This window comes from Pongo pygmaeus, chromosome 9, assembly GCF_028885625.2.
Source record: "Pongo pygmaeus isolate AG05252 chromosome 9, NHGRI_mPonPyg2-v2.0_pri, whole genome shotgun sequence".
Taxonomy (NCBI): Eukaryota; Metazoa; Chordata; class Mammalia; order Primates; family Hominidae; genus Pongo; species Pongo pygmaeus.
In genome coordinates, this window is record NC_072382.2 from 56,788,652 (window position 1) to 56,811,408 (window position 22,757).

General features: G+C 43.0%; 1 protein-coding gene across 1 annotated transcript in view; it reads right to left on the reverse strand.

The window, feature by feature from the left end:
- Positions 1 to 431, reverse strand: part of NAV2 (neuron navigator 2) — a 779,302-nt gene extending 778,871 nt beyond the window's left edge. The window contains exon 1 of the mRNA XM_063671085.1: positions 356 to 431. The gene's annotated coding sequence lies outside the window, so the exon portion shown is untranslated. The remainder of the gene's footprint in view (positions 1 to 355) is intronic.
- Positions 432 to 22,757: the final 22,326 nt, after the last annotated feature.

The window sequence follows — 22,757 nt, forward strand, 5'->3', positions numbered from 1 at the left end:
GGGGAAGAGTTTCCCAGCGCATCTGTGAACAAGGGCCCGCCGGCGGTCATCGCGCACGGGTGGCTATGCGTCCGCTGGCCCGGTATCTGTGCTGCGGCCGGGTGACTTGAGAGGCCCTGGCCCTCGGTCAGAGTCCCGCAGCAGAGGTGTGGCCCCCGAGCCTCTCAATGAAGGGCCGGTCCTCTCCCCAACGGCAGTCCCCACCCTGCTCTGGACCCCGGAGCTCAGCACAGAGCATCCCCAAGTCCTCTCCTCCTTGCCCACCCAGTTGCACCGCAAACTTTCCCAGGCCGGTCCCGCCGCCGGGCAGTCCAGCTGGACCCGACCTGGGGGAGGTAGCATAGGGGGTTCCTACCTGCGCCCACACCGGCTTCGCGGAGCCGCCTCCTCCAGCCGGTCTCGCACTGCACTCCGGCCCGCGCTTCTCAGCCGCGGCCGCTGCCGCTGCAGCCGCTCCTTGCCCTCCCGTTACCCGGGAAACCGCCTCCTCCTCCCTCCCGCCAGCCAACCAGTGCAGTTCACATGGCGCCTCGCTGCCAATCGGCGGCCTCACCACCCCGGTCCCCTTCCAGGGTCCCGAGCCCTTTCCCAGGCTAGGGGACCAGAGAAAGAGAGAGGGTCTCTCTGGAACTGCTGCTATTCAATGGCAGACCTGCCAGGCAGAGACATGCCAATCATGCCTGCTAACGCCCTTCTTCTGTGGGATAGACGCACCTGACACTTTAAGGAAGACCTGTATCGTTGGACAACCTGAGTTAGAAGATGCCTCCGGGCACCTGGTTCAGCCTCCCACTAAATCCAGGAATCCCCTGGACAGGATCCCATCAGGGAGCTGTCCAGCCTGTGTCCAAACACCTCTCTGGATGGAGCTCTCTGAAGCTCCCAAGACAGTGCTTATTGCCTTCTGGATTGTAGAGCTCTGGTTGACAGCAAGCTCTTTCCAACACCGAACTGAAATCTGCCTCCATGTCAAGACCCGTTTCTGCTTCTTGGACATGCAGAACAAGGATCCCTGGGCCACCTAACAGCCAGACCTTCTGTAACCTAGATGGCAACACATCCTATCCCCAAGGTTACCCATCTCCGGACAGTCATTCATTCTTCTTGTCTTACCCAGGGCCATTTTGGAATCTGGGAGGCTTGTGCTCTCCATGTTCCTTATCTCTCTTTCATGGAGTGGCCTGGTACATAAGTGCCCACATGAGAGGGTATCAGGAACCCAGTACTGCAAATAAGACTTGAACTTCTGAAAAAATGTTCTCTCCTCTCCTAAGTTGAGGTCAGGTCCAAAGAGTAAAAGGGGAGGCCAGACATGTCTGGAAAGGCACTACCGTGGACATTTCTCTCTTTCCACTCCCCCTCCAATCCTATCATCCAATCAAAACTTGCCCCATCACACAGGGTGCCCAAGGTGGGAAAGCAAGGAGTCCTATTGGTCTTGGCAGGAGAGAGTCCTGGCCTTTCCAAAGTCTCCAGGTTCCACCCGGCTGCAGGGCCTGTCCATAGCCACAGGCAGATCTTTCTATACGACTGTCTGGTGAAGACCAGGTGGGTCCAGCATTCTCAGGGTGTTATGTACACAAACATCCCATTAGAACAGGAGCTCAAGACACACACCAAAGCAGAAGGCCAATCCTGCGGCCGGGCCCCTATTTGGGAGGCAGGAAGAGATTGGGGCTCAGGAAGGGAGCTACACTTGTCTGGCATCAGAGCAGGAGGGATTGATGAGGACCAGACAGTACCCAGCTGGATCTCTGCCAGCTCCAACCATCACTATCCAGGTCTGGTTGTAGGAAGGAGGCCCAGCTGTAGGATGAGGGGATGGCAGAGGTGAGGGAATTGCAGCTGGGGTGGAAGCTCATGCTCACTCAGAAACATTCACATATATTACACTCCTGGGCCCTGTCCCAGAGAGGCCCATTGAGATTGCTCACAAGACAGAGCTACAAAATAAAACCCATGCTCTTTGTGAGCCAGTCAGCTCAGAGAGGCTTGCAAGAAAGTCTCTCTGAGCTCATGCAAGGAAGAAAACCAGTAGGGTCATAGTAGGGAAGTGACATCATGAACCCAGTCATAAGGAGTGTGATATAGTTAGAAGAACACAGACCTGAGTTAGACAACTTGGGCTGAAATCCCCTCTCCACCATCATCAACAATGTAATCTTGTCTCTGAACTTAGATTTGCTCATCTATAAAATAGGGAAGTTAATATTCCTCTTCGTATAGATGTTATAAGGATTTGATGTGATCATGGATGAGCACAAACTTTGTAAACAATAATATACCGTACAGAGAATGACTTTTACCAATATGCCCACTTTGCCCCTGTGATGGTTCATTTTATGTGTCAGCTTGGCTAGGCTTTAGTATCCAGTGGTTTTTTTGTTTTTGTTTTTTTGTCAGACATCATTCTAGATGTTTTGGGGAAAGTATTCCATTAGATATAATTAACATTTAAATCAGTAGACTTTGAGTAATGTAGATTATGCTTCCTAATGTGGGTGGGCCTCATCCAATCCATTGAAAGCCTTAAGAAAAAGATGGACGTCTCGAGGAAGAAGGAGTTCTATATATATGTATATTCCATTGGTTCTATTTCTCTGGAGAGCCCTGAATAATACATCCCCTTCCTGGAATGATGATGATTTGCCAGGCAAATCCAAGGAGCAGACACAACCAGGTGGTCAAATCTGTAGCCTGATCATGAGCCTGGAAGTCATTGGTACACATGCATATGTTTCCCCAAGCCCAGTACTGGTAGGTGTTGTCTTATTTTTACAGATGTCTTCAACCCAACACTCTGTGCAACAATCTTTCACCTACTAGGGGTGGGCAATCTGGGGAACATTTTTCTAAAACAGCTACCTTTCTCTCCTGCCATTATGCCACTTGCCTTAGTCCCCACCTGCATGCTAGGAGCCAGAAAAGCAGTCTTGTCCATGGAGATTCTGATCTCTGTTTCTCTCTCTCTAATTTTTTTTTCTCTCTCTCTCTCTCTGTCTCTCTCTCTCACTCCTTCCCTCCCTCCCTCCCCACCTCTCTCTCTCACACACACACATTGTGATCTCAAGTGAGAGTTGCAGTGGCAAAGACCTTAACACCTACTGCCAACAGCAAGACAGTTTTTGCCTGAATAAAGGATGACCTATTTTTTTAAATTATAGCCAATTACCCATGTAGGATCCTAACCCCAAACCTGACAGTATCACCTAAAAATAGGGTTACCTCAATTTCAGATATTGAAAAACAGGAACCAGTGTATAACCAGGTCTCCCAGGGAATGGAACCACAAGCCTAGGGACTGTAGAAACTCCCCCTATGGCTTCTGGGGGGAATGCACCTTATCTCCTTTTCTGTTTACTCACCTTCCTCATGGCCTAATGTGACTGCCAGTCCAAGTGTCTACATCAGGATCTCTCAGTGCAAACACCCAATAGAATTTGCTCATAGCCTCTGGAACTTAGTTCAAATTTTCATGAGAGAATCTGATTGGTTGTTGACCTTTGGGACAAATCAGGAGGTCAATCAATGGTGGCAAATAAGAAAGGGACTTTAGAATGGTTAAGCAATGTCAGACATTTATAGCACACAATAAAAAGAGGACAGGCAAAAGTACTTACTTAATGTAGCTTCTGACTCCTAAAACTGAGCCCCTGCTGCTCCTCAGTTTTCTTGTCTTCAAAACAAGAATATCCATGTTGCCCTCCTTCAGAGCTAGGGAATATCTGAAGCAAGTGTATGTGAAACACTTTAGGAAATTAAAGCATGTCCTTTCCTTCCCTAATTTAAGGAAAATCTTCCATCCAATCTTGAGAAGACTTGAGGAAGAAGTAACCAGTCTTAGAATTCTGGTAAGCAGACACAGTAGTAGATTCAGCTTAGACACTGTCTTACATGAGCTGGGCATCACAGAGGTGAAATCTTAAGTACGAAAATGTTCTCTCATGTCTTTAGCTCTCTCTGAATTGGACACAGAGTCAGTTGACCAGCAGACCAGGAAAGGAGATGAAAAATGAATTTTCAACCTTTTTTTTTTCTTTTTGGACTGGTGAACTTTCATTACCTCTGGGGATCCAAATCTAAGAATTTTCCCCCCAAATACTTGTCAGAATTGGTTGTCTTCTGCTCTGGAATCCCATAGTTCTTTGTTCCCATCTTTTTTACGGCATTTGTCATGTCATACTGTAATCATCTCTTTTCATATTTATCTCCCTTACTACTCATTCATTCAATCATCATTCACTCACTCCTGCAATAAATTGTATTACTTAATAAACATTCTGAGATAGAGTAATGAACCAGGTAGGGAAGGTCCTGCCTCTCATGGTGACAGTGGGAAAAGATGGGAAATAAATAAATATTTAACCCAGATAATTTGAGAGAATAATTGGAGCTAGGCAGAGAATAAAAATAAGATGGTATGAGAATGACAAGGTGCTACCTTCATTTGGGTAGTTGCAGGTGACTTCTTTGAGAAGAAGAAATTTAAACTGTGATTGGTGAGAAGGATACAGCCATGCAGGATCAAGGAAAAGAACATTCCAGAAGAGGCAGCTGCTAGTGCAAAGGCCATGAGGCAGATGGCAGAACTACAAACTTGCTGTGCTCATGGAGCAAAAAGATGGTCAATGAAATTGTAGCATAGTGACTGAGGGGAAGAGCAGGGCAGGATGGATTTGGACAGCAGGCAGAGCCAGATCATATAGAGCCTGAGCCCACTGAAAGGCAACTAGATTTTATTCCAAGTGCTGCTAGAAGCATGGGAGTTTTATGTGTTTGGAAGTGACCTGATATGATTAAATAGATCACTCTGGCTGCTTCACGGAGAATTGACAAAGATGGAAGCAGGGAGTTCACTTAGGATGTGATTATATAGTCCAGGCAAGAGTCCACTGGACCAGGATGGTGGCAAATGGATGGAGTTGAGGAATACTTTGGAGTCAGAATCAATAAGACTTTCTAATGGATTGGAGGTTGAGGGAAACAAATCATGTATATCTAGATTGTTTTTACTTGAGTCACAAAGAGAGCTCCCTCAATGCAGAAGTTATTTCTTGTTTCTTTTCCTATGTCCCACTACTGGAAATGAACCAAGCACATGAGATGCCTATTAAAAGTTTGGATGGATGGATTAGTGAATCCTTTAGAAATATCTTGTTCCTGTCATCCTGGGAAGAAACAAGCCCATCAGAATAGCAAGGACAGGGGAACATCCACTCTTTCTCTTTCCTATACCCGTGCATGATGTCAACTTTATCCTCACCCAACATCTTTCTCTTCCTTTAAGACTTAGCTCAATTAGTCTCTTCCAACATGCCAAACTAACCTCACTCTATATTCCCTCACCTCACCCTTACCCTCACACATACCACTTGAGTTTATGGTATATTAAATACATATGATTATGTTTTCTTGCTTCTTCATTCATGTATTTAATAAATTTTATTGAGTGCCTATATATGCCAAGAACTTTCATGTCTGTCTAACACATCATTGATGAGAACATACAAAGAAACAGGAAATCTCTGAGAAGTCAAAACAGATGATGCCAAGGTTTGTAGTAAAGACCATAGCCTTCCCAGGTCCTCATTCAGGGTCTGATGCTCTTGGTTTACTCACACTTTGAATGGGTCCAGTTAATTCATTTTCAAGCCCACAACAAATTAGGTCCCTACCTAACTGGGAAAACTGACAACTGTAAGAATTAAGGAACAACAATCTGACAGCAAGAGAGGAGACCAATAGTCCTATGAAAAACTAAACAAAAGGTCTGGGCGATCTGGGACCATTTAGTGAATAGACAATCAATCTTACACATCTCATCCATTCATTAAATTACATGAATCCATCATAATGCTGACTCTGAATTCAACCAAGTTTTATACAGCAGGAAAAAATTCAGTATGCTAGAAAGCTTTTCAAATAAATTGACTAAATGGAATTTAAGGGACAAGCCCAGAGCTACCAAAAAGTTCAATTGTCAAAAATAACTCGAATTATATATAGCTAATATTTTACACTGGTAGAACTGTAAACTTTGATTTATTGAACAACTCTAAAACATGCCAGTAGCTTTAAATGCTTGACTTCATTTAAGCTTCACAATAACTCTATGGGGTAGATACTGTTATCTTTATTTTATCAGGGAGATAAGAGGAAGAAACAGCATCAGAGAGGTTGAGTAACTTGCCTTTGGTCACAAAGCTAGTTTGCAGCAGTTCTTTTACAACCAGATCAAAAGCTGAAGGAGAGAATAGACTGTATCTATTTCTCCTTTTTTATTCCTCTTAATGCTTAGCATAGATCTGGGCAGATAGTAAGTTTTCAAAGTAGGGACTCAGGGCTCATTGATCCAACAAATTTGTCCCAGGAACTGTTTTGGCACTAGACACACATTGGAGAGTAAGCCAGGCATAACTTGTCCTCAGGGTGCTACAGCATGAAGAATGGATGGACCTATTCCATAGTCTTTCACAAAACCAATTTGTTGTTATCCTACTAAATATGACTCTTGTTCTGGATCTTTGGGAATCAGCTGAAGGTTCACTCTTGAAAATAATAAATGCCAATAACAGCAAAGTTAGACATTTGTATTTGAAGAAAAGTCATCACCGCACCTGTCTTGTACCTGTTTCTCAGGCAGCCTGCAGTCCTTATTTTATATTGCCACCCTTCTGCAACTTCACTGAAGGGTGGCTTAGTGAAAGTCACTTCCAGTTCCTCTCTGGACTTTGGTATCCTCATCTGCAGAATGGCTGTGGTGGGGAGGAGGAAGGGCAGAAATGGACTGGCTGGGACATTCTGGTTCTCTCTTCCTCCTACTCCTGGCAGTTTTTCCTCAAACATTTCTGTTAACATCCTTTACTCAGCACCACCATGATTGAGTAGCTAGAATAGAAGGAAGGAGCCCATTTACCCAAGTGATGATGGGTTGAGACAATGTAGCATTGTCTGAAATAGACAGTGGCTGGGAGGGAGCTTATTGTCAGCTGGCAAGGGGTGGAGGCAGAGGGTGGGCTGGCTCTGTTTTTCTTGCCTTTAGGGGCTGGCACCTCTGCGAGCATGGGAGGATGCTATAAAAACAGGCCTGCGGTGAAACACCCACGGGTGGCATGAGCATGTCAGTTAGGCTGGGAAGGAGTCACATGTGGTGGAAAAGCCTCAGAATGGAACTTCCCAGGGAGGTTGGAATGGGTAACAACATTCAAGCTCTAAGTTTATTTCAGTAGGCTGTTTTGGTTTTCAAGGTTTTCAAGAAAAGAAGGGGGTCATATATGTACTGGAAATGGAGTGGAAACTGAAATTGTAAAACAAATCCAACAAATATTTATCAAATGCACTATCCTCACTACTGGAAATGCCACAGTGAACATGACAGGTGAGCTTTCTTCCATCAAGGAATTTGTATCCTAGCAGTGGAGCCAGTCATTAAACACAGAAACAAATATACAACCTGGATAATCTTAGATAGTAATGATGACTGCCACAAAAGAAGTAAAATAGGATGATATGATAGTGAATGAGGTTGGGGAGAACAGCATTTCATAGGGTGACCAGGGAAGGCCTCTCTGAGGAGGTGACAATTCAGACTAGACCTAGAGGAACTGGCCAAGTGAAGGTGTGGGGGAAGAAAGAGCAAAGAGCAAGTGCAAAGGCCCTGAGACCACAATGTGTTCGATGTAGTCAAAAGAACAATGTGGCTAGAAAGTGGCAAATAATGAAACAATGTTACATGATTGAGTCAGAGAAGTCTGTTCTAAATGCAATGGGAAGCACCTGGAGAGTTTTAAGCGGATAAATTTTCAGAAGTTTGCTTTGGCTGCATTTTTGAGACTAGATTATAAAAGAGGGAGCAGGGGGACCAATTAGGTCACTGAAGTCACCTGGCAGGAGACAATGGTGTCTTACATAGAGATGTGGAGATGGAAATAAAGGACAGATGCTGTCTCTCTCAGACTCCATCCACTCTCTCATCCTCAGTTCTCACTGCTTATTGGGTAGCCTAGTTCAGGCATCAAAGGAGGGTCTGATTGCCCAAGTCATTTCAACATACCAAACCAACCTATGGGTCATCTTCTCTCTCTTCGTCAAGTGCTCACCTCTAGGGCAGGTAGGAGAGACTGGGTGCATTTAATCAAATCAGGGCCACTAATGCAGTGGGGGCTAAGGCAGGCCAGCCTTAGCTGTGTACTAAGGTGGAAGGTGCAGAAGGTGCCGTGTGCCACATGCAGCAACAGGCATGCCCAGTGGTGATCTTAGCCAGCACCTCCATACCACTTATTGTCCCAGGCACTGTTCTACATTCTTTAGATATAATGATTCATTTAATCCTCACAGTTATCTCATAAGACAGATACTATTATTATCCATATTTTTCAGAAAAGGCAATAAGCACAGAGAAATTAAGTGACTTTTCCAAGGTCATACAGCTAGTTAGGGGTGAAGTTGGGATTCAAATTCAAGCAGTCTGACTCTTGAGGCCTTGATCTTAACCACTGTTGAAATCTTCTCTAAACTCTAGCTCAAATATTACTGAGAACGTATCCTGAACATGGATGTTGAAAAAAAATGGGAATAAATATTGCCACAGCTGCTACTGCTGTTTTATCTAGTGAAACCACGAAGAGACTTTCTGCACTGCCTGGTTTAAGCTCCAGCTCTTCCATTTACTATTTCTAGGATCTAGGTAAAGAACTATAACTTCTTTGAGCCTCAAGTTCATTATCTAAAAGTTTATTTTCTAAAGATAGATATACCATCTGTCCTTGCTGTTGTCTAGGGATTGTTTGTAAGACAACGATTACAATGCCAGGGGAAAGGTGCTCTGATAAATTAAGAGTGTGTTCTACAAGTAAAAGCTTGTTACTCCATCTGAATAGTGTTTGTTTCTTGGGTGTGTGACTCTTCATTGACATTTTGTTTCTGTGAATTCTTCAAAGGGAAGGCTTTTTGCTTTGATGATGAGACCCGCCCACCCAAGCTTCCTGTGTGTGGATCATGACCTTCCCTGAGAAGACAGGTGTGGGGACCCTGGCTTGGCTCCTTTGCATAGCACATTGGGAATATTTGCATTTCCAGTGTCTTGTTTCTCCATTGAATCAGGGACCCATTCTATTTTTTTTTTCTTTCTGTGGCATCAGATGAAAGTGGACTGGAAGTCAATGCAACTTCCTTTCATCTCACAGTGTGTCCAGTGGCCTCCTAACTACTCAAAGCCCAGCAGGCTAAGCTGAGCAAGGACACAAAGAAGAAAACTCCCACTTAGATTCTTTTGGAGGGATTCCTGGCTACTTCCTGGCTGGCACTCCCTGACTGCAGCCACACACACGCGCACGCGCACGCACGCGCGCACACGCACACACACACACAGCAGTGCACCCACAGAGCCCCAGGGAGCACTCTTCAAGACATCTTTGAAGTCTGATGATGCCATTGTCTTCTCCCATGGGGTTGGCTAACAGAAGCCTACATCGTCTAAATCCTCAGAGAAAATACAAAAAAACTCTTTTTTTCTGGGTCAGTAGGTAAGCTTTGTATAAAAAACAAAAACAAAAAAAAACCAAAGATGTATTCTTCATGGAGAAAAATGGCAGCATGAATGCTTTTACCATGAATCTCATTGCCTTCCTTTATCTGCAGAAATCTCCCATGGGGATGGGATGCTTGGCTCTAAGCGATGTGTAAGTGGGTACAGGTGATAGCATGTCGAATGCCAGGGAGTCTTTGAACCCAGAGATTCCGGCTCCACAAGACCTTGTTTCTGTTTAGCTTTGGTTCTGAGAACAGTTTTTAAATATTTAGGTCCAATTCCAGCAGGCTTACTAAGCATTTTGGGGGCAGAGGGTGTGATAAGTTTACAATTTGTAAATATAGGGACCATTATTTTTGCTATCAGACTGAAAAAAAAACTTTTTAAAGTAGCATTAAACATTACTGGTGAGGGCAAAAGGAAACAAATTCAACGAATATTTATTAAGAACCTACTCTGTGCTAGGCATTGCTCTAGGCTAGATTCACTATGCTACAGGAAATAAATGAACGAAATCCTTGCTTCATGGAATGAACATTCTAGTATAATTCATTGTGCTAGAAATGTGTATACCTACTAGAAAGAAGGATGCATGGAACACCTTGAAAATGTGTATGTGCCCTTTGATCTGAACAGTTGTGCACCCATATATGTATAAGAATATAAAGTTTGTTTGGGATAATAAAAATTTAGAAAACAAAAAGCTAAACATAAAACATTAAGGTACCATTTACATTCATTATGGTCTGCTTTTATAACTGAATACCATGCTACTACTATAATAATGTGGAAGAACATTTATTGATTTGGAAAATGCTAATAATACATTGCTACACAGAAAAGTAGGTTACAAAATGGTAGGTAGAATATGATTCCACTTGCATAAAAATGTTTATGAGTGGAAAAAATTTCCAAAAGGTTATTGTTTAATTTAGCAATATTTACTTAGCTTACTTACTATGTGTCTGGGCCCTGGGGTTACCAAAATGAACAAGATAAGCCAAGTCCTTTCCCCTCATGGAATTTGTGGCAGTTATCTTTGAGTGGTAGAACTTGGGGTAACTTTCATTTTTTCCATTTGTTTTTCTGTGTTTTCCACATCTTCTAAACCAATCAGATATTCCTTTTTAAATTAATTAAAATTAAACATAATTTGAAAAATAAACCTTGGAGATACTGTTTGTGGTTTAGGATTGAAAGATGAGCCTTAGGAATTAAAGCACATCTGTTATGTCCTTCCTCCCTCTGAGGAGGTAAATGAGATGGCCAAAAATGGTATAGCCAGAGGACAAGAACCAAAGAGATAGTGCAAGATAAGGACCAGGGTTGGGAAGGAGAGGCCACATCTCTAGCCAGGATGTGGGGAGAAGCAGACAAAAAGTCAAGACCAGGAGGTAGAGAGAACAAGCACAAAATGGAAGCAAGGAGAAAGCCCAGCTCTTTGCCATGAATAGGGCAGAAGTGCCCAAAGCCCCTCTTCATGCTGCCTCCAAGGTTCATGAGGGGTCAGTGGGGGATAAAGGCACAGGATCAGGGACAAAGGTACAGAATCAGGTGGGAATTTTCTGCCACCTCCTTAAGCACACCCACCATCAGATTAGCAGTCAAATGCTGAAAACCAACTAAATGTCCATAAATGAATGATTAAGGTCCTTTTAACACTTATCCCTATGGTGACCAAATAAAATTTTGAGATGCTAGCTTACGTTTTATTATTTTCTCCTTATAATTCCTTAAAGATTTGGAAATAAAGTTCAAGCGTTAGGTATTGGTGGGTTCTCTGAGAACGAGGTCCCATGCCTTTACCCATATCATCCTTCCCTCCATCCCCAAGGCCAGTCCCTGGAAAGAGTAAAAATTATTTTTAAAAACATGGTTGGGGGAATTTGAGAGTCGAGGAGACCCATGACTCACTTCTTTAGGGTAGCTCAGAAAGATGGTCCCCATAGCCCCTACTCCAGCATGATTTCATGCATTGGAGTAGAAGCAAGTCTACTTGCAGTGGGGAGGCTGACGTGTAGAAGCAGGAGAGGTCAGGGTGCTTCTCCTGCTTTCATTCTACCTTCCTTGAGTAAAGTTCCACCACCGCAGGTGTCTGTGTCTCTTTTGTGATTCCAGCTCCCGCCAACTAAACCCTCCCTACAAGGTCCTATAGCTCCAGCCAGGCAACCTCTGCCCTGGTTGTAACCCGAGGGTCCTGGCTTCTGGGCCCTGCAACCCCACCATTTCTTCATGTCCCTCCATCCCTCGTGGTGATAGTAGTTTCCCCCGTAGCTAATCCTGTCCCCTGTTTGGCATCTCAGCCCTTCTATATTCGTGTATTCTATTTCCTATTGTATGTTTGATTTTGTTTGTCTTAACTGGACTTTGACTAATGAGAATCAGAAGGCTCCTCACTCACAACTGAGGTCTTGATGCCCTGTAAGGCCCCTGGGAATTTATCACAATCCCAACAGGAAGAAGGGAGGCAGAACACCCTCAATTAACTGAATGCACCCTCATGAAAACCTGGGAAACCTTTGGATGGTTTCGTTTCCATGGAACTGATCAGTGGGTTTTTTGTTTGTTTCTTTGTTTTTTACCAACAGGTGTAAAGGGAATTCAAAATAGAGTTAAAGTTATAGAAAAATAGAATGATTATCTTTGCACACTTGAATATGTAGCTGGTGAAATCCCTACTCATGACATAAAATATAAACAAAATAGTCCGGGTGCAGTTGCTCATGCCTGTAATCCCAGCACTTTGGGAGGCCAAGGTGGGCGGATCACGAGGTCAGGAGATCCAGACCATCCTGGCTAACATGGTGAAACCCCGTCTCTACTAAAAATACAAAAAATTAGCCGGGTGTGGTGGCAGGTGCCTGTAGTACCAGCTACTCAGGAGGCTGAGATGGGAGAATGGCATGAACCCAGGAGGCGGAGCTTCCAGTGAGCTGAGATAGCGCCACTGCACTCCAGCCTGGGCGACAGAGTGAGTCTCCGTCTCAAAAAACAAAAACAAAAAACAGAAAACAAAAACAAAAACAAATATATATATATATATATATACACAAAATAAATGCATGCCATCATTTTGACTAAGTAAAATTTATATGCATGTGGACAGATAAGCAAATGAATAGGAAAATAATTCCTTATGATAAGGTGGGAAGATAATACTTTATTTTTAAAAATATGTTACCCTTTTTAAAATGAGTTGTTTTCACTATAACTCTTACGGGTCATCTAGAAGCCTTAGTAAAGCAGACATCTTCTCCATCCCAGGGTCATCATCTGTGGAAAATGGCAAATATTCTTCCCCTGGAGCAGCACAAGTGAACAAGGGCATTTTAATTCTGTGGAAAGGCTGACAGAACCTGAAGTGTAAAGCTAAAAATATAGGCAAGCAGCAAAGAATAGCAAAGGCGCTAAGATACTTTTATCAGAAGCAGGTGTTAGAAACTTTCTGAAGCCACATCATAATTCAACTAGGTCAGATGGAAGGCTTAGATGACACAAGACTGAGAACCGGTGCAGAGCCAAGGCACCCTGAGAAAATGAGGGCAGTTTGACCATTTTGGGGGTCACCTCCCTTCTGAGGTTAGATGACATTGTTCTACTCTCTCACAAACCAGTTCTTGGTACCCTTCTGAAAAATATAAGCCTGGACTAGAGGGGTTGATCCATTCTCCATGTCTTCATACCCAGGGGGATGGGTGAATGGCCTCTGCAGAAAATTTTGAAAAGGAGACACTTCAGAAGTAATAGCATCTTTTGCCAGGTATGGTGGTTCACACTTGTAATTTCAGCAGGCCAAGGTGGGAGGATCACTTCAGCCCAGGAATTTGAGACCAGCCTGGACAAACATAGTGAGATCATATCTACACACACACACACACACACACACAGAGAGAGAGAGAGAGAGAGAGAGTAAAAGAATTAGTTGGGCATGGTGGCATATGCCTGTAGTCCTAGCTACTCAGGAGGTGGAGGCAGGCGGATGGCTTGAGCCCAGGAGGTCAAGGCTGCAGTGAGCTATGATCATGCCACTGCACTGCAGCCTGAGTGACAGAGCGAGACCCTGCCTCAAAACAAAAAAAAGGAGTAATTGAATCCAAGAGGAAACAGTTCAGCATAGTGGTTCTGATCACAGACTTGGAGCCTTGCAGACCAGAGTTGGATCCCAGCTAATCACATACTAGACATATGATTCCAAAGCAGCCCTTAACCTCTCTGGGCCTTAGTCTCCCCATGTGTGTAATATGGTTGATAATAGAATGTACCCTAGAAGATTTGGGAGAGTAGTAAATGAGATAACGCTGATAAAATGTTTAGCACATAAGTGCTTGATCAATGTTAGGTGCTATAATTTTATGGAACTGCAATCCCTAAGTTTGATTTCTTAGAATAAACTAAAGATGTCAAATGCAATATACATTGAGCCACAGACCCTGTAGTAGTCACAAAAGGAGAAAGTGAAATGAATATGCTTCTGTTAAACCTTTCTTCTGTTCACTGTTAGTTGGCAGAGAGAAGGGAGAAGGGAAAATAAATAAATAAATAAAACTCAATCAGAAAAGCTGGAGGCCCAGTGGAGAACCCTTTACTGAGGCTGCCATGGGAAGTACATATGCTGCAGGTTACAAAGGACTTCGAATAATGTGTGTCTCTGAGTGTTTACATAGAAGTTCTCAACTATTTTATAAGCAACTCTGCTCTTCCCTCAGAAGTTGGGACAAATAGGACTCATGTCACTCAGAGGAAAGATAATGGGTTCTTGCCCATGCCTCTGAGATCAGGTAAGCATCCCTCACAACTCAACTTGCCCCCACGGCCTTCTGAACTTGGGCACCATTGTGGACCCAGGGAGCTACGATTTGGATGGGCAGAGGGAAAGGAACTGCTGGTTGTTAATTTGTGTTTTCAGACCACACATCCAGTCTCGGGAAATTAAATCACAGATCCAAGCTGGATGTTCCCCAGTCCTGTGATTCTTAACATTTTGAAGGGCCAGTACTCTTGGAAATCTGATGGAAACTTTGGACTCATCCCCAGACAACACACTCAAGCACGATGCACACATGCAGATGCATACCCTATTTTTCATACTATTTCAGAGTATTTATGAAGCCACATGAACCTTCTAAGATCCAGAGATAATTTGGTTCATAAGACTTTTTAATCCTTGAACAGGAAATTTCACGTGACATCCACTTACGGTAAATAACAGTATAAAAACAAACAAACAAAATACAACCTTTCTGTAGCAAAGACCAACTGCTCCCCTTGCTGGCTTTTGCGTGGCTCTTACAAATTTCAGGGACTCATGTGGTAAAAGCCTAATTTCCCCTCACATTCCAAAATCCAATCACTCCCTCATGTAATGGCCTTCCTTCCAAATATTCCCTGCGACATCCCTAAGGCACATCCCTGTTGTCCCTCTGAAGCAGCTGGGCAGTCAAGGCAAGCCTCATTGCAAAGCTGTCAAGGCAAAGGCAAGAGGTTACATAATTCCAATTAGCAGAAGCCCCACTGACTCTAAACAGCTCCTTACCACTTCATCATCCTTCCCCTCCGAGGAAATAATCACAATTGCCACCAACATCCTGGAAACAAAAGCCAACAGAATAAACGCAGTGTTCTCTGGCAGACCTCAGGATTAAAATGTAATCTCAAAATAAAGTCTAATAACTTTTCCCCTTTTGAACACACTTGGAATAAAATTAGCATATAAATCAAAGCTTAATTAGGACATTGTAACAATGAACAGCACCGGCTGGTATTAAGGGTTTCAGGCCCAATATGATGCATCAAATAAACACCGTAATTAGAGAACAAAATCAGGGTGGTCTCCTGGTAATCAATCACCCAGCTAGGTTCAAGCTTTTCAACTCGAGGGTCATCTCTGCTTTCTGTCTTGTGGATCTTGCCTTCCAGCCAGTCTCTCCCAAGGGATGTCATGCATCTTCCAGTCTGTGTTTCTGGCACATCTCCCCAGCTCTTGGCTCTCAAAGGGGAGTCCTGGCACCAAGCAGGGGTGGGGAAACTTGCAGGTTGCTCAAAACAATAGTTTGTGGGCTTCCAGAATGAAGCATTTATTCCTTCTATGAGCTGTACTATGCCCATTATCCAATCTAGACAAATACCTGCCTGGGACAGAAAGTCAAGAATCCTTTAGAATCATCCCCTCTGCCCCTCTGCTTTCACTGTGCTCCAGCCACATTGCCATCCTTGCTGTTCCACACACACACTAAGCAAATGCCTGCCTCAAGGCCTTTGCACAGGCTGCTCCCTCTCCCCGGAGTGCTCTTCTCCCACACGGCTTTCTCCCTCACTTCCTTCAGATCTCCCCACCAAAATGTCACTTCATCATAGAGGTCTTTCTCACCTCCCTTATCTAAAATAGCACTTCCTAACCCTTTCTAACTCCCTTTGTTGGAGAGTTTGAGGGGCTACAAAATAGCACCCTTCTACTCCATGTTAGTTCTGATGCAATAAAGAATAAGAAAAAAAAAAAAGCAAGGCAGATGGGAGAACAAAATCTCACCTTTATTTCCAATACAGTTGATATTAGAACATGTGGCTGATATCTGTGGGCAAGAGGGCTTCTGGGTGCTGACATGCAGACTAGGAAGCAGGGTCACCTAAGAGGTAGGGCAGGAGGAGCAGAGCCGGCTGGAGCTTGCCATGGACAGGCTCACTCCCTGCAGAATGGAAGAAAGAGAGAGCAGGATCTTGTGTGCCCTGTTCTTTATCCCAAAATCACCAAAAGTGAACTGGGCCCTTCTGCCAGGAGGAGTGTTCTCAAGGGCAGGTGCTCCCACCCCACATGTCTTAGTATAATTACCCATGAGCTCCTTGAAAAGCTACCCGACTTCTCATCTGCTTCAGCTTTCCTGACCTCCGTGAATGCAGGACACTATTTGTCTTGCTCACTGCTGTATTTGCTGCACCGTAGCAACCCTCTTCCCTTGGGAGGGGTCCATGCAGCCTGAAGTTGGGCTTGGGTTTACAGTTTCCTGGGGCTGGGCCACCTGTTTGAGGTCATGCTGGGGCATAGGCAGAAGTCTCCTCCAGTTTCTCTGGCTTCCTCATCCTGCTTCTCTTCCTAGTGTCTGCTGGCTCCCTGACACTGCTCCCAGACCACCAGAGCCCTGCATGGGAGCAGAGATCCCTGCCTGAGTCATCTCTTGAGCATCTGAGCCTCACCAGGCTCTGGCTCTGCGGGGAGTGGGGGGACCCAGATGAGGTGTCACAGACCATGCTCAAGGAACGCAGCCTGGTAGGGAAGGCAGATGTATAAATATCTTCAGTGTGGTCATTTCTGCATTAGACTGACCAATACTGATGACTAATACTGATGATAGCTTCCGTTACAGAGTATCCTCTAAGGGCCAAACCTAAAGCCGAGTAATTCACATCTATTAGCTAATTTAGTCCACAGTTATTTTATGAAACAGTGACTATTCTAGTTCCATTTCACAGGTGAGAAAATTGAGGCTGAGAAAAGTAAATTACTTGTTGAAAGTCCTGCAGGTGGTAAGTGATGAGGTCGAGATTCAAGTCTAGGTCTGTCTAACTACAAAGCTGAAGAGCCTAAGCTCTTCCTGCCTATCCTGTCCTCTCCTGGGTTCATCTTCTCCCCAGGCTACCTCTCCCCACGCTGACCAAGAATAAGGGATGAATGACCCTGCAATGCTGCAGGCTCGGCAGCCTCTGCCTCTTCCCACATAAGATCATTTGCCAAACACATGCTCTCATCTCTCCCCGTCTTGTTCATGCCCTGCAGGGAACCTGTGTCCTTATCCTGAAAAATCCTTCTCATCCTTCTAGGCCCAGTTCAAATGTCACTACCTCTATGACCCCTCTCCTAGAGTCAAATTTAATCACACTGCTTCCCCATTCATGTCAAGAACATGCCCCTATTTCAGTGGTTCTCAAAATGTAGTCTCTGGACCAACAGGATTTGCTGCAAGTAGAACTTGTTAGAAATGCAAATTCTTGAATCCCAACCCAGAGTTACTTCAATATTAGAATTACTGAGGGTGGGCCCAGCAGTCTATGTTTTAACAAATCCCGAAGCTTTCATACAAAAGTTGAAAAGCACTGCCCTATTTTAACACATCTAATTAGAGCCACATATATAGGTTTGAGAAAATTTTTATTCTGCGAGGACCTACAGGGCCAGGACTGGACGCTGTTGAGAGTTTGTCACACAGTAGGTGCTTAGTTGGCTTTGAAAGTGCTTTTTCCCCCCAGCAATTGCCTGGCAACCATGGCTTAGTGACGTTAGCAATGACAGCCAGACTGAGATTGGAGGCATGGGCCTTTCTGCATCCTTTGCAGCAGGCTTCCTCCTCTTGTCTTGCACCTGCTTGTTGAAAAAAAGTTTATGATTTTTCCTTCATTTATTTCACAAAAATGTATTGAGTGCCTACCAGAGACCAGACACCACTAAATATGAGAATACAATGACATGTAAAATGCCCAGTCTATCCTCATGGGGCTAGCACAGGAGACACATACTCGTCAAATAAAAAGGGCCAACTCAAAGTGGCATTTACATTTATTAGCTTATTTAATTGTCACAAGTACCCTAAAAGTGGGTAGTGGTGTCGTCTCCTGTCTACCAACGAGGAAGTGAATAAAGAAAGGTGAAATACCTTGCCCAAGTTCATGCAGTTTGCACATGACAGAGCTGAAGTTTCAACCCTGCAGGCATTTGTTCCTGCTGTTAATCACTACACAATGCTGCCTTAAAATAATTACAGAACAAAATTATAAACATTGATAATCACTTTGAAAAACAGTACATAAGAGCACATGACAGGGAAACCTTATGTAGTCAGTGAGGGGAGAGGGTGCAGTCAGAGAAATACCCTGGAAGAGGCCACATCTGAGCTGGAACCTGAAGGATAAGCAAGAGTTAACTTGCCAATCAGTGAGGCAAGGAAAGGGTGGGTACAGATGAGGCCTTTCCCCAAAGAGGAACAGCACTTGTAAAAGCCTTGAGAAGGCGGCCTGGGGGAAGTTGCCAATGGCCACAGCGCTGGGTTGAGGGTGGAAGAGGATGTGGATAGAGGCTGGAGGTATGGGCAGTGTCAGACTGCCATGACAACAGTCCTTATCCTTGGTCCACTTTTCCAAAGCAATGTTGTCAAACCAAGGGTTCCACATGGATGGATGGCTCCACTGTGTGTGAAAATGTTCTTGAAGTGCAGAAAAATCATTCATCCACTCAGTCATTCAGAGATATTGATTGCGTGCCTACCATGTGCCAAGAGCTGTTGTAGGTATTGGGGACACAGCCCCATTCTCCTGGAGCATATCCAAAGCAGGCCTGGGGAGACAGGACTCTCTGACAACTGACATTTGCACTCCTTCATCAGCACTGAGCCTGGGCTGTGTGCTGGGCACTGTGTTAGGTGTTCTATTGGATGGTCTGGTTTGCATTTTAAAAAGAAATTGAAGGCACATTCCAAAATCACAACTATACCTCCTAGTGGCTAAAATGGACATCTCTTAATAATTTCAACCACTTATAGCTCAGGATTTGAAACATTCCTGAAGAAGCTGGCATTAGATAAATCATTTTGGACTGCTCCATAAAGTGAACTTTGCTAATAGAATCTAGGGTAATGAAGAGAATGTCTCCAGACCTGTAATTCATTCTGCATAACATTTACACAGTTCACTCTGCTGAAATCTTGTCAAACGACTTCAGTCAGCAAAGCTCAGCCTGAAGAAGAGGTAGAAAACTAGCATAAATTTGTTCAAAAAGGCCTTCCAGAAAGCATTTTCAAAAGCTGTCTTCATTGCTTCTTGTTTTTTTCTCTTTTTTCTTTTTGTTTATTTTAAGTTCAGGGGTACATGTGCAGGTTTGTTACATAGGTAAACTTGTGTCATGGGGGCCTGTTAGACAGATTATTTCATCACCCCGGTATTAAGCCTAGTATCCATTAGTTATTTTTCTTGATCCTCTCCTTCCTTCCACCCTCCACCCTCAGGTAGGCCTCAGTGTCTGTTGTTCCCCTGTATGTGTCCATGTGTTCTCATTATTTAGCTCCCACTTATAAGTGAGAACATGTGGTATTTGGTTTTCTGTTCTTGCATTAGTTTGCTAAGGATAATGGCCTCCAGTTCCATCCATGTACCTGGAAAGGACATGATCTCATTCATTTTTATGGCTGCATAGTATTCCATGGTGTATATGTAGCACATTTTCTTTATCCAGTCTGCCACTGATGGGCATTTAAGTTGATTCCATGTCTTTGCTATTGTGAATAGTGCTGCGATGCGTACATGTGTCTTTATGATAGAATTCTTTATATTCCCAGTAATAGGATTGATAGGCTGAATGGTGGTTCTGTTTTTAGGTCTTTGAGGAATTGCCATTCTGTTTTCCACAATTGTTGAACTAATTTACACTTGCACCCACAGTGTATAAGTGTTCCTTTTCCTCCACAACCTCCCCAGCACCTGTTATTTTTTGACTATCGAATAATAGCCATTCTGACTGGTGTGAGATGGTATCTCATTGTGGTTTTGATTTGCATTTCTTTAATGATCAGTGGTGCTGAGCTTTTTTTCATATGCTTCTTGGCTGCATGTATGTCTTCTTTTGAAAAGTGTCTGTTCATGCCTTTTGCTCACTTTTTAACAGATTTGTTGTTTTTTTTCTTGTAGATTTGTTTAAGTTCCTTATAGATGCTGGATATTAAACCAGATGCATAGTTTGAAAATATTTTCTCCTATTCTGTAGGTTGTCTGTTTACTCTGTTGATAGTTTCTTTTGCTGTGCAGAAGCTCTTTAGTTTAATTAGATCCCATTTGTCAATTTCTGCTTTGTTGCATTTGCTTTTGGCATCTGTCATGAAATCTTTGCCTGTTCTCATGTCCAGAATGGTATTGCCTAGGTTGTCTTCCAGGGTTCTTGTAGTTTTGGGTTTTACATTTAAGTCTTTAATCCATCTTGATTTGAATTTTGTGTATGGTGTAAGAAAATGGTCCAGATTCAGTCTCCTGCACATGGCTAGTCAGTTATCCCAGAACCATTTATTGAATAAGGAGTCCTTTCTCCATCACTTGTTTTTGTCAACTTTGCCAAAGATAAATGGTTGAGTGTGGGCAGCCTTATTTCTGGGCTCCCTATTCTCTTCCATTGGTCTGTGTGTCTGTTTTTGTACCAGTACCATGCTGTTTTGGTTACTGTAGGCCTGCAGTATAATTGGAAGTCAGGTAATAAGTTGTCTCTAGCTTTGTTCTTTTTGCTTAGGATTGCCTTGGTTATTGGGGCTCTTTTTTGGTTCTATATGAATTTTAAAATAGTTTTTTCTAGTTCTGTGAAGAATGTCATTGATAGTTTGACAGGATTAGTATTGAATTTGTAAGTTGCTTTGGGCAGTCTGGCCATTTTAACAATATTGATTCTTCCTATCCATGAACATTGCAATGTTTATCCATTTGTCATCTCTGATTTCTTTTAGCAGTGTTTTGTAGTTATGGAAGAGATCTTTCGCCTCCTTGGTTAGCTGTATTCCCAGGTATTTTATTCTTTTGTGGCAATTGTGAATGAGATTTTTTTCCTCATTTGGCTATCGGCTTGATAGCTGTTGGTGTATAGGAATGCTACTGATTTTTGTACATTTATTTTGTATTATGGAGATGTCACTGAAGTTATCAGCTCAAGGAGCTTTTGGGCTGAAAATATGGGGTTTTATATTTATAGAGCCATGTCATTTGCAAACAGGGATACTTTGACTTCATCTCTTCCTATTTGGATGCCTTTATTTCTTTCTCTCGCCTGATTGCTCTGGCCAGGACTTCGAATACTATATTGAATAGGAATGGTGAGAGAGGGCATTCTTGTCTAGAGCTGGTTTTCAAGGGGAATGATTCCAGCTTTTGCTTATTTAGTATGATGTTGGCTGTGGGTTTGTCATAGATGGCTCTTAATATTTTGAGGTATGTTCCTTTAATACCTAGTTTATTGAGAGTTTTTAACATGAAGGGGTGTTTATTTGGCATCAATATGCAGATACCACTGAAACTGTGACATCTTGGTTTCTCATTGCACACAGAATAAAAATCAAATTCCTTTGCTTTGTCTATAAGGTCCTACATAACATGGAAGTCCCCCATATCTGATACTACCACTCTCCTCACTCCTCCAAACCAACATTTTCTGGGCACCTCAAATAAGTCAAGTTCATTCCCATCACAAAGCCTTTTTTATTGCTATTCCACTGCCTAAAAGGCTATTTCGTAAGATTCTCACATGGCTGGCTCTGATTCTCAATGTCACAGCTCAAATGTCACCTCCTCGGAAAGACTTTTGCTAATCACCTTAAAATTCCTCACCTTTAGCACTCACCATTCTCTGAAATTTTCTTGCTCTTTAAATTTACCTGATTTTTCTTGAATCTGTCTCCCCCCACTGAAATACAAGCACCATTTAGAGCAAGGTCCATGCCATATTTTCAGTTTGAACACTTTGACCTTGGAAGCTAAGTGTGTAAGATGCAATGCTGGGTTCCTGAACCACTGGTTGGAGGAGAGCTGCCAGGTGATAATGAACAACTATTTTTTATTTCAAATGAGATTTGGCAACTTGTCTGTTACATCAGCAAACACATCCTTAGCTAATCCAATACTTTTTGACCATTTTCTGTCAGGTTGTTAGAACTTGTTTGATTGATTGGTAGAAGTCTTTTATATTCTGGATAGAAATCTTTTCTCTGTTACACAAGTAGCAAATATTTTCTCTGGGTTTGTCACTCAACTTTGAACTTTCTTTATGGTGTCTTTGTTTTACAGACATTCACAATTCTTATCTAGTCAAATCTGTCAGTATTTTGTATCATATTATAGACTCTGTTATATGCTAAGAAGGGTTTTCTCTATACCAAGATTATAAAAGATACTCTCCAAAGTTTTCTTCTGGTTCTTCTATTTTCCAGCTACAATTATTCTTATATATTTTATAGATATTTTTGTTATAAGCACCTTTTCTCCTAGTTGCCTAACTAGGTAATGTTAATATATAGGAAGGTTATTATTCTGTATTCAGCACCTTAAGTACAAATTCTTAAAAGTCAATCTTCTTAGATAGCTCAGCCAAACAATTTTATCATCCTCAAATAATTATAACTTTGGCTCTTTCCCTCCAATATTTGTATGTCTCATTTCTTTATCTTATCTTACTGCCTTGGCTAAGACTCCAACACCATCTTGATTAATCCCAGGGATA